Source organism: Myxine glutinosa, chromosome 12, assembly GCF_964187855.1.
Source record: "Myxine glutinosa chromosome 12, kmMyxGlut1.1, whole genome shotgun sequence".
Lineage (NCBI taxonomy): Eukaryota > Metazoa > Chordata > Myxini > Myxiniformes > Myxinidae > Myxine > Myxine glutinosa.
The window spans coordinates 7,204,047-7,215,017 of NC_136272.1; the positions used below are offsets into that span (position 1 = coordinate 7,204,047).

General features: G+C 40.3%; 1 protein-coding gene across 4 annotated transcripts in view; it reads left to right on the forward strand.

Moving 5' to 3' along the window:
- The window catches only part of LOC137415054 (sentrin-specific protease 1), a 149,617-nt gene extending 149,333 nt beyond the window's left edge, over positions 1 to 284 (forward strand). For all 4 annotated transcript variants that reach the window (XM_078766414.1, XM_078766415.1, XM_068100612.2 and 1 more), the window contains one exon: positions 1 to 284. This exon is cut by the window's left edge and continues 682 nt beyond it. The gene's annotated coding sequence lies outside the window, so the exon portion shown is untranslated.
- The last annotated feature ends 10,687 nt before the right edge of the window (positions 285 to 10,971 follow it).

Here is a 10,971-nt window from a genome sequence, read left to right on the forward strand (position 1 = left end):
ACGTAAGTTTGCACTCCTTTTTTAACCCATCTCAATGATGTTTACACTTTACCGTTAAGACTGATATAAACTTATTGTGCATCAATTGCACAAAATGAACATGTTATATGTTCTGCTTAGTTTGATTCAACGTTTGTTTATTTTGTGAATGTGGTTTCCTTGATTTATTTTATTATCTGTTTTCCTGTGTTATAAATCCAAAATGACCATGTGGGTGATGTAACATTGTACACTGTGTCTCGTCCAAATGCACTTTATACACATGAATAAAGGAGTGTTTTTGATCTTTCTTTCTTTCTCTCTTTTCCTACACAATACTATGTATTTGACGTCATTCCTTGTTTAAAGAAATCCCCAATTAACGGTTTGAACTGAAAGTTTTTTTTTTTTGTCCCGTTAATTTATTTATTTTGTATTTTTTTTGTACCTTTTTTTTGGTATCTTTACCTCTGCCACCAAATGTGGATGGAGGTTATGTTTTCACCCCTGTCCGTTTGTCTGTCCGTTTGTTTGTGAACAAGATATCTCAAAAAGTTGTGGACGGATTTGGACAAATTTGGCAGAGATGTCGGGTATGTGACAAGGACGAAATGGTTAGATTTTGGTGAAGATCCGGATTCGGATTCGGCTACAAGAATTTTTAAAGTGATTCTTCATCATTGAGTGATATGGCCAACCAGGCGGAGGTATGCTCTCTACTGAGTGCCCTTCTAGTTTATGTCTGCAAGTGTTTCGACAGATGGAGGATTCATCCCTTCCCAAGGACAACATGCTTTACGATGCAACTTCCTTCCCCATTTTTGCCCGACTGGCAATTTTATCATCGTCTGTCTGTATTTGAACTCTGGAAAAGGCAAGTTTTAAAATGGATTTGTTCAAGATGCTGTGTAAAAGTAAGGATAACACCGAACTGGATGAATGAGCATGGAATGGCAAGACATCAATGGGTGAGTGGGGGGGGGGGAGAGAAAAGGGGAATGCTCACTCGATTTTATTTCCTAGCCTGATGTTTCAGAACAGAAAAAAAAAAATATATATATATATATATATATATATATATATATATATATATATATATATATATATATATATATATATATGTACATATACCCACACACTGCACTTTATATTGTGATGATGTACTGTTCTACGGTATAGTAGCCGAAGCATCCTCCAGCTGCAATTAGTCCTTCTTTGGTTGCCACTGTGTCTTGTCCTCAGCCAGCATTCTGAGGCCCCTCAGGTCCTTCTTTGATCGAAGAGTTCCGAGTCTTGCTTCTTTTAGTTCAGTCCACAGCACACTGAGCAGATTTGTGCAGTGACGTCCTCTGCGGGCTTGGTATTTGTTGGCTCCCGATGCAGAAAAATCCAGGACTGCTTGTGCAGATGTGTCTTTTGGCGTTTGTAGCATATATCCAAACATGTAACGTCTTTGTTCTGCCACTTTCACAGATTGTACAATACGTCATTGGAGATCAAACTGTCTGGCTAGCCATGTCGGGTGATCGCTCGCATGTGTTTTCAGTGGCAGGCATCATGCTTGTTTGTCCAGAACTGCCTTTGGAGCTGCCCAGCTGTTGTGCAGCGTCAGTGATACACAGGTTGCATTGTACAAGCGTAGTTTGGTTGTCGAGGGGATCCTCAATCCACGGGGATGAGGTGTGGGATTTCTGGCCTTCCATTCAAAAACAAACTAGTCCATCGACTCTGAGATCACCAAACCCAACAGAGTTTTCTTGACACCTGTGTCGTTGCTTTCAGATCCAACTCTTGAGCGCCAATGCCAACGTTCTGATCTGGAAGCATATCATAACCCATGTCCACCCACTCCATCAAATTCACATATGTTCGTATGTCACATACATTTGTTTGCCATTAATTGCATCGATTTACCTTGTTTGCACAAATATTTGCTTTCTTTGGTTGTACAGCTTTTCTTTGCACTGCTTTTGAATTTCTCGGTTTTGATGAAATACCTCATCAGCTTTTGGTGATTCAGGCCACTTTTAGGTTATCTGAACTTGCAATTTATTTCTAATTGTTGTCATTTCTCTGCATACTTCCTGTCCAATTGTTTCGCCTTCTTATCGCTCGCTCATCCTTCCATTTGGTTGAAACTTTACTCTGAAGTAACGGAGCATTTATAGAACTTTGAGTATGATGCATTTATGCATTTAAAACTTGCGTATTGAGTACTAGCAGAAGTACCCGGCATTGCCGGGTGGGGGAGGGGAGGGGGAGTGGAGGGGAGGGGAGGGGAATGGGGGGAGAGCGAGCCCCATGGTAAAGCGAGCGATTTTTTTTTTTCATAGCGTCATAGCGTCATAGCGATTTTTTTTTTTTTTCATAGCGTCATATCGTTCATAGCTTCATAGCGTCATCGCGTTCACTGCGTCATAGCGATTTTTTTTTCATAGCGTCATAGCGTTCATAGCGTTTCATAGCGTCATATCGTTCATCGCGTTCATAGCGTCATAGCGATTTTTTTTTTTCATAGCGTCATAGCGTCATAGCGTTAATAGCGTCATGGCGTCATCACGTGATCGCTCTGAGCGAATCAGCGCCCACCTGCTCTGATTCCGTTGATTCCGTGCGCTGAAATGCGCTGAGGTAAATATGAATAAAAAATATGGATCGTCAAATATTTTGAGTTCGGCCATGTTCGTCCCAGGCTCAATGGCCATGTCTATGCCAAATATCAAGCACGTAAGCCTCTCCGTTTAGGAGTCTATCGGTAACATTACACACACACACACACACACACACACACACAAACTGTGTTTTATATTGAGTATTGCACCGCATCTGCAGGAATCCCAATGGAGGGAAGCAAACACAGCTTCGTGCGCATCCAAAATTGCTGCTGGTTCTCAATACATTGCCAAATGTGCCATTACCATCTCTGAGCAAGGATGGAATTACACACTCACATAATCATGTGAAAACCATGGGGGAGAAGGGACTTGCTATTAATAAGAATGCAGCACTCTCACGCAGATGTGCTTCCTCGAAAGTGTGACTGTTCCGAACATGTCGGGAAGCAAAGTCTTCAATTCTGAATTTCCGGTCACCATTAGAATGAGCTTGAGCAAACTTCTTCAGCAACAACCACATCTGGCGCATGAAATACGGTAAAACCTTCTGAAGCCAGACTCGGATATATGGATATGCCAGAAAATATCCCTCAAAAATTCTGGTCACTGGGCCTGGAAGAATACGATCGGTATGTAACAATGTTTTTTCACGGTTGTTGCGCTGAGTCTTTCTCACTTTGGCACGTCATGTGTTGATGTAAATGTGTAAGTAATCGAATAAAGGTGTTGGTGGCTTTTCAGTGGAATTTTCTTCCCACTGTAACACTGGTAGACTGCATGCTGACCCCGAAAATCTTTCACTTTTGTGACAACCGTGCTGCAACTACATAATATCCTAACATGATGTATATAAATATATTTCAGTAAGTTTGTGAAACTCGTCAAGAATATAACTTGCACAAAAGAGAGAAAATGAGAAAAAACGAACAAAAAATTAGCTTTTCCTATCCAAAATATTGACCAATCACAGCGCGTGTCTTACGCGAAACCGCAATCGCCATCTCCTCTTAACCAATTATGCCTGTTGTTACATTTGCGCGATACTAAACAACATGGCGACCTACATGCCGTATGTGTCTTCCATGTCGTCTGAGGCAGATTCCGAAGGAAAATCTTCTGCATTTTGCTACATGCACACAGTAGACACGCATGGCAAGGTTCTTTCTTTCAGTGAGAAAAGTTTTTAAAAATTCAAAGAATGTGCCGAGCTGTGGAAAGAGTTGGATGGGAGCCCGGAAAGTGCGATTGCTGTGAATGCAGAAAGTCTGGAATTCGACCGGGATGGTGCTCGCATTAAATCACGCCATGGGTCAGGATCAAGTGAAGTTGAAAGTGGACATTCCACACGGTAGGCCTTCGTAAACAGTGTTTTAGATTGTGTATTTTGGTAGAGTCAATTTCGTTGTATAATGTCATGGTTTATTAGGTCTAATTTGTATTTTAAAACAAATAAATTAGGGGTCTATAGTCGGTCGCCGACCGTCGGAGCTAGTCTCGACCCTCCTCTTGTCAAGTCAAGCCAGGCTTAACTTCGGTTCGAGTCAGGCCAGGATACTTTCTGTATGATCTGACTCGGCTTTGAGTACAAAGAGTGGCCAGCAGTGGCTGAGTAGAAAGAAGGCAGCAAGATTTGTTACCAACGTAACACTCATCAAGGTCTATCACGTATCACTATCAGTATCAGCGTTGTCAACCTGTGTTATCTTCTCTGCTCATGATCGATGATCATCAGATCAACACGAGAACAGTGTGGACACTAAATCCTGATTGAAAGTAAAAAATTCAATCAAATTCAGTTGACAATTACACCGCCCACGGTCCACAAGTCTATTCTATTCTATTCTTTTCTATTCTATTCTGTTACTCATCAAAGCCTGTTCACCGTCCTGATGAGGAGCGGCAATTGTGGATGAAAAGACCTGCCGGAAGGACATAACATGTGTCAAATACTCATCAAATGTGGAAGCAATATGAGAGCTGGATAAATAAAATGTATCCCAGTTGAACGAAGCTTTATATTTATGACTAATTTGGCACAACAAGCTGCTGTGCACACTAAATGTTTGGAACAATTTCCCACCATCCCGAGCCCACATAATCATGGATGGAAAGTGACCAACGACACCGAACTGGAGATTGTGTGGGGTGATCTTCCTCCTGCACCAAGCACTCTGTTGGAGCTCACACACTGTAGTTGCAAGAAGACAAACTGTGAGGACCCCAAAGGAGGAGGAAAGGGCCGCTGCTCTTGTAGACACCACAATATACCTTGTACAGATCTATGCAAGTGTATAGACTGCAAGAATTCAGTCCCTACTGAAAATGACATGGATGACATTGAAGAAGACTCTGATAATGCAGAAGATGAATAGGCAATTGATTTATCGCTCACTCTTAAGCTCCTTGGAAGAACATTGTTAATAATAACACTGCTTGCATTTACATACTGTACCAATCACTGAAATGCTTGTGAGACAGAACACATTTCTTTTTCTGGTAACGATGTTAATAGAGATTGATCATTTGTTTTAGGGCAGTAAATAGTACTTCAAAGCTTCTGCATCTGCCAGAAAAGAGAAACAATCCATAAGGTCAAACATAGTACGTGACAACTTATAAGTAATCATTAGAACCAGTCTGCTGAGTCTAGTTTGCTGGGACACACATTTGTAATCCATAATTTAGTCTGCAAAGCAAGAATATCCAGTTGGTAATTTGCCCTGAATCAACATGTATATATACCCATGCATGTACAGTACACTGTTCATTCATGTGTCTAATGAACAGATCCTTTCCATGATGATGACATTGAAGTTTATTGTAAATATTTTGACTGTTTCCTCTATCATGCAAATGATAACATATCTAATTATGCACACCTACTGTATGTGCGTTAAATCTCATTATTGTGAAACTGTCTAGTTTTTCTGTCCATACTGTGGGTTCTCTGAATTTGCCACTGTGTTGAGATAGATTTATTGAAGCACTTTCATTCTGTTTCTTGGAATAGTTTGAAGCCGTTTACAGTCAAAGTAATGATTTTTTTTTTCTTTACAGAATGCCCAAATATACAAGTTACCACCACATTCAAAGTTCCTATCCGATTGCTTATTGGCAATGATGTGTACATGTATGTATGCTGTAAAAAACAAACAGGTTGCCAATTAATGATAATGTATTAGATAGATTCCTTGAGGTATGCTGTATGTAGTACTGTTGTGTACCTCTAGACAGAAAGACTATTGCTAATAGGGTACAGATATTACTCACTGCTCTAAGCATTATTTAGTTGAAATGTATGAAGCTGCAGTTTAACCACTGAATGTACAGTGCCAGAAGCTATGTCACCAGAATACCCTCTGTGTACATACATAGTTTTACCAATTTGCCATAATTGTGTGACATGTATTTTGCCATAATTTGGGGCATGTATTCCTTTTATCATTACTATTATTGGGATGATTATAGATTAGAAGTTTGCCATCATCCTTTGCATGTAGTACAATCATGTTTTATTGTAGACATACTAAATGAAATGTGAGTTGAATAGATGAACACAAATGTAATTTTGCTTGTAAAGGTCATGTCAGTACATGCAGGGGTAAAAAAAACATGTTCCTGTCATAAAGAATACAATACATAATGTGCAGTTACTTTCATATTTTACTGGCCTGTGATACATCAGGGTATTACAAGAGGAAAGATTGCCTACAGACATGCATGGTGATCCTTTGATGCTCTTTATCAATTGCTAGATGCGTACATTTTGCTAGATAATGTAAAGGCCAGTGTACTTGTCGGAGCGCAAGATATATCAGAAAGCATTAATTTATGAACAGTAGAATGACAAACACTTTGTGAATATATGATCTTCATTTGGTCATATTTGTGGAAGATGTTATGTGGGGATGAGTATCATATCTCCACTATATAATGTACATCCCTGTAGTGATTTCACTATAAATCTCAATCTAATTTTCAACAACTACTACATAAAGTTTAATCAAGTGTCTCATTTCATAAGAAGTTGTTTTAATTTGTTCCGACAATTGTTACAACTCACCAAAATGCTTGCTAGTGATTGGCCAAGGGCATATTTATATTTGTTATTGATAAGTAATTCTGAAACAGGACAAAGATGGTTAGGTATGTGTAACAGCATCCATAATCCATGAAATTATGAAATATTCAATGTTTATCTTGTCAACTAAACATATGAATGTGTACATGTCATATGGTGCACAATTACCATATACATGTAATTTAATGATTGAACTGTGTTTGGTTATGAAATTTTGTTGTCTTAATTTCTATTCTTCTTTGACACAAAGAATAACATTGTTTTATCTGGAGATACATTCTAGTATTGGATGTGGTTTATGGTATGATGGACATTGCCTCCGAAACGTTTCAGTTTTGTTTTGATACATATTGGCACTTAAAAAGCTTTTAAAGCTTTTTGTCTCGTCTTTGACAGTTCATCAATTTCAAATAAGATAGTAAAACAACAACAGAAATAAATGAAGAGGCTTGGTTTGCATGTGTCATGTTCACAAATAAAACATTTATTAATGAAAAAGAATGTGCATTTAAATTAATTAGCTGTTATTTCACAACAAATTGAATGAGACAAAGGGAAATGGAAAGTTTGTTCATTGTTGTAATGGAGTATGTTGCGAGAGGAAAGGAAATTAGAAATTCAGTGATTTTACAAGATGTGAAGAGTGGATTTGATGAAGTGGAATAGATGAATGGAATTGTTGATGAACCCGATGTCAGAGAAGAGAGAAAATTCATTTCAAGCAGAACATATAAAATGTAGCAGATAATAGACAAGAGAGGGGGGGGGGGGGGGGAGGGAGAAAAAAATGACCATGTCACAGAATATTCAAACTGGTTTTGACAAAAAATAAAGAAAGTAATTGAATATTAAATGAAATAATACATGGAGCATCTCTTGGATAGTTAGCAAGCTGTAATATACAAAATATGCTATGGATTGGTGTTGTATTTTGTTAGTGCCATTATTCTTTTTTTTTAAATCCGTTGGTGGTTCTAGACCAAAAAAAGCCACTAAATCATAGTTGTCAATGCATCCTTCAGATAGGATGTAAAACCAAACATGGTAAATTAATTTGCATAAAAAAACACCCACATGTAACATTTCTTTGACGAGTAATAGCACATATATGCCATGGATGGGAGCTCTATTTGCCATTATTCATTCAAAGAATCCACCAGTGATTATAGAAAAGAAAATACAGTAAATCATAGTTATCCAAGCATCCTTTGGGTAGGATGTAAACTCAAATGTGTTCCTGGATCATAAAAAATAAATTGAGTTTTCAAGATTTCATACCAAATTCGTATATCATGTACTCGCGGAGAGGATTCCGTTGGAAGTCAGTCAGTAATAATCCTTATTATACAATCCCCCAACAGGACTCAAGAGGGCGACAAACAGAAGTTCTGAAATTTTAAATTACTATTACTAAATAATGTGCAAGTTTTATCCTTGACGACTTTGTGTGTTTATTCAATGTATTTTTCCTCATCTTTCTACAAAATTTCAAGTAGTTGCCAGATGGTGGTTGCAAAAGTCAAGAAATAGAGCTCTTTCTGCTCATTGCATTGCGGTCTATGGCCAGCAAGCACGGAGTGCATTTTCTCGGCAGGAAGTTTATCAACTTAAGCGTGCTGTTCTCTGCTAACACTGATGTTACGGTCCTCCTGTCGTATTGGCGCAGGTGTCGACATCCTCGTCTTGGAAGACTTTTTCGATCCCAATCCAACAAACCAACTTCCTCAATCAATCTCTTCAATCCAATTCTTCCCTCCAGGGTTTCAAGACAGCTGTTCACCACCATCTTGGATCACTCGCCCCACCCCCTCCATCCCCATCCATACTGGTGATCTTTTCTACCCTCGTTAACCCTCCCCAAGCAGTAAATAAATTGACCCTATAACCATTACAATTGTGTGCAAAAATCTTCAAGCTCATTATTTTACTTTTTCCAGTTTCTATACGAGCAAAAACAGTGTAACTTTGAATCTTCTTCTTCACACACTAATCCCAACAGTCAGGGCTCAGCCACTCGGATCCGCATTCTCCTTTCCTCTCTGCACTCCGCACCTTCCTTCAATCCTAGGCTCTTCAAATATCTTCCCTGAACCTCCCTCCACCTTGATCTGTTGCCCTCTTCATCTTTCCCGCTGATTGGCTCATTCCATACCTCATTACCTCTGTCTTTCTGGCATTAACCTTCAATCCCTGCATCGTTAAGATTTCTCTCCATTCCAACACTCTTCTCTGCAGCTCTTCCACTCTGCTGTTGTGACTAAATCGTCTGCGAACAGGAGCTCCCACAGTTCTTTATCTCTGATGTTGTCACTCAGCATGTCCGTCTCCATCACAAAAAGGAAGGGACTTCGTGCAGGAGAACCCTGGTCCAGGCCACCCTCCACTCTGAAATGTTGAGTTCCCATTCATTGGCCCGACCATTGTGTTCTCTCCCACATGCATTAACAACATGATCCTCCCAATCTTCTGCGGCACGCCGTTCTTTCTCAAATACCAATACACCACTTCTCTTGGAATCCTACCATATCCGTCTCTTGGAATCCGTCTCTACATCTATCAGTGCCCAGCACAACTTGCTATTTCCTCACAGCATCTTTACCTGAATCTGTCTCATGATGAAAATCCCATCCACTGTTCCAATTCTTTGCCTGAACCCATAATGAATCTCGTCGATCTTCACAATCTCCCTTAGCCTTAGTAATCTTTGAAAGTACTCTTGCCACCTCTTAATTTCCTCTTCGTGTAGTATCTGCCCAGCATCACTTTTTACTGCACACACTCCGTCCAAGTCCTGCTTTGATTTCTGCCTCTTGCTATTCTGTAGGTAATTTTCTCACCCTCTGGTGTTTCTAACTTATCAAACCATTCTTGTGCTGCTTGCCCTCGTGCCTTGTTAACTGTTTTGTTTGCCTCACCATTTATAGTCTTATTCTGCTCTCTCGCTTGGTCTTCTGTAGTTTACCATTCTTTATATGCCATCTTCCTTTTAATCACGTCTTGTACTTCCTCATTCCACCACCATGTCTCCTTTACTTTGGCCTTTCCTACTTTAATTCTCCGCACTCCCTTTTCAGCACACCATGACTAGCGGGTTTCCTTCACATTTTTCAATGTTCCTTCTATCTCTCAATCCTCGTTTAACTCCCTCTGCTTTCTCTTTACTTCCTCTTTGAAATGGACCAGCTTCTTTTCTGTCAGGTTCCACAGTTTGATCTTTCTTCTTCCTCTTCTTCTTCTTCTTCTTCTCGAACCTCTGTCTTCTCGAACCTCAGCCTCTGTCTTTTATTTCTCCAACTCACGTCCATCAGGAACAGCCTACGTTGGCTCACCCATGCTTCACCCAATATAACCTTGCAATTTATAACCTGCTTCCTGGGACTCTTCCGGTCCCTCGAGTGACGGGGCTTGCTTTGATCTCTCCACGGCATCAAAGTTTGAGTGTTTTCCCGTTCGTTTCTTTGTCAAATTTCCGCTGCGTATTTTGTTGTGTATGTGTTATTGTGTGTTTCTATTTGGTTTTGGTTTTGTAGTTGTTGCAAATTTGTGTGTAATTAGTCGTTTCTTTGTCCGCGCCTCGTGCGGCCTGGTGTCTCGTGCGGCCTCCTCGTCTCGACTTGTTCCCCGCCCCCTATATTCTCGTTTGTTCTTTCACCTCTGCTCCTGCTTTCTCAAATCCACGTTCTCACTTAGAGACTTTTCCCGGATTGTTTTCATGGTTTTGTTTAAATATTTATTTAAATATGTTTAAACCGCAGCGGTGATCCCCCCCCCCCCCCCTCCCCCAGGATTTCCATGTTTTAAACGTTTCCCAGTGTTAACCCTGGATAAGAATAGGTACGCCGTATCCCTGCGTGTCGTAGGAGGCGACTAAGAGGGTTGGCGTCAGGAAGGGCATCCGGCCATAAAAAACATTGCCTCAAAAAGAGAACCATGACAATTACAACTCCATATGGGCAGGGTACAGCCCGAAGTGGAGATCGGTTTCTGAGGTTTGGGACATGGAATGTAGGGACAATGACAGGGAGATCAGGAGAAGTGGTGGAAGTATTGGTCAGAAGAAGAGTGGACATATGTTGTGTGCAAGAGACGAGATGGAAGGGAAGTGGTGTGAGAATGGTGAAGGGTAGGCAGGGACAGAAATACAAGTTTGTGTGGCAAGGGTGCCCGGAGGGCGTGAATGGTGTTGGTGTCCTGTTTTCTGAGGAGTTTGTAGACAGTGTGGTGAGTGTGACCAGAGTGAGTGATAGGTTGATGATGGTGAAAATGATGATTGGAAAGCTCTTGGTGAACGTCATC